This window comes from Palaemon carinicauda, unplaced genomic scaffold, assembly GCF_036898095.1.
Source record: "Palaemon carinicauda isolate YSFRI2023 unplaced genomic scaffold, ASM3689809v2 scaffold230, whole genome shotgun sequence".
NCBI classification, from domain to species: domain Eukaryota; kingdom Metazoa; phylum Arthropoda; class Malacostraca; order Decapoda; family Palaemonidae; genus Palaemon; species Palaemon carinicauda.
In genome coordinates, this window is record NW_027169921.1 from 8,577 (window position 1) to 10,720 (window position 2,144).

The window sequence follows — 2,144 nt, forward strand, 5'->3', positions numbered from 1 at the left end:
TATTATAATTGATGACGTTACCTAGCGCAAAGCCATAGCTTTTTTGTTGTGATAGTCGACCTACCACAACTAAAACCATGGGTTTTTGCCAGAAATTATTATCATAAACCTTCAAAATACATTAAAAAGTCTTTTCTACAGACTGGTTATTGCGCTGTTATATAATTTTACCCCCTTGCACCGATCCGCACATACTTTGTAGCTTTCTAACAGGCTTCCTGATATTTTTTTTTTTTTTTTTTTTTTTTTTTTTTATACCACGTTGCTTGTCTTGAAATGCTCTTAGGTTTTGAATTGGGTACTAAATTATCTTTTGAACTGGGTGCTGGCCTTTATGAAGATGTTGGGAGACCCAGGCCTACATGACTGAGGACTATGAAGTGGAAAGTAGGTGGTGATGAATGGACAAGTATTGAATTAAAAGCTCTAGATAGAGACGACTGGCAAAATCTAACCGAGGCCCTTTTGCGTCAATAGGCTTAAGAGGAGATGATGTCGGGTTTTGAATTGGCCACTAAATTGTCACTGAAATGGAATCTGTCCTGTAAGGCAGTGTCGGTTGATTTACTGAGTTTAGTAACTGATAATTCCGCATTATAGCTTCTCGCTAATTGGCAACTGGAACATAGCCCTCGGCACCCATACCAAATCACTGCGGAAGCTGGCAATGCTATAGGCAAAGTGAAACGACACTGTTGGGACTCGCACCAATGGCTTGTAAGTTGAGGACCTCTAACTCCTTTAACCACTTATTTTACAGATATATTGAGCTGATGTAAGTATGCAATCAGCCCTTTATGGCAGTGTCGGTTGATTTACAGAGTTTGGTAACTGTTGATTCCGCATTATAGCTTCCCGCTAATTGGCAACTGGAATACAGCTGTTGGCACCCATAGCAAATCACTGCGGAAGCTCACAATGCTCTAGGCAAAGGGAAACGACACCATTGGGACTCACCAGTTGCTTGTAATTTGTGGACATGTAACTCCTTTAACCACTTATTTTACAGATATATTGAGCTGATGTAAGTATGCAATCAGCCCTTTATGGCAGTGTCGGTTGATTTACAGAGTTTGGTAACTGTTGATTCCGCATTATAGCTTCCCGCTAATTGGCAACTGGAATACAGCTGTTGGCACCCATAGCAAATCACTGCGGAAGCTCACAATGCTCTAGGCAAAGGGAAACGACACCAATGGGACTCACTAGTTGCTTGTAATTTGTGGACCTGTAACTCCTTTAACCACTTATTTTACAGATATATTGAGCTGATGTAAGTATGCAATCAGCCCTTTATGGCAGTGTCGGTTGATTTACAGAGTTTGGTAACTGTTGATTCCGCATTATAGCTTCCCGCTAATTGGCAACTGGAATACAGCTGTTGGCACCCATAGCAAATCACTGCGGAAGCTCACAATGCTATAGGCAAAGGGAAACGACACCATTGGGACTCACTAGTTGCTTGTAATTTGTGGACCTGTATCTCCTTTAACCACCTATTTTAGAGATATATTGAGTTGATGTAAGTATGCAATGTGCCCTTTAAGGCAGTGTCGGTTGATTTACAGAGTTTGGTAACTGTTGATTCCGCATTATAGCTTCCCGCTAATTGGCAACTGGAATACAGCTGTCGGCACCCATAGCAAATCACTGTGGAAGCTCACAATGCTATAGGCAAAGGGAAACGACACCATTGGGACTCACTAGTTGCTTGTAATTTGTGGACCTGTAACTCCTTTAACCACTTATTTTAGAGATATATTGAGTTGATGTAAGTATGCAATGTGCCCTTTAAGGCAGTGTCGGTTGATTTACAGAGTTTGGTAACTGTTGATTCCGCATTATAGCTTCCCGCTAATTGGCAACTGGAATACAGCTGTCGGCACCCATAGCAAATCACTGCGGAAGCTCACAATGCTCTAGGCAAAGGGAAACGACACCATTGGGACTCACCAGTTGCTTGTAATTTGTGGACCTGTAACTCCTTTAACCACTTATTTTACAGATATATTGAGCTGATGTAAGTATGCAATCAGCCCTTTATGGCAGTGTCGGTTGATTTACAGAGTTTGGTAACTGTTGATTCCGCATTATAGCTTCCCGCTAATTGGCAACTGGAATACAGCTGTTGGCACCCATAGCAA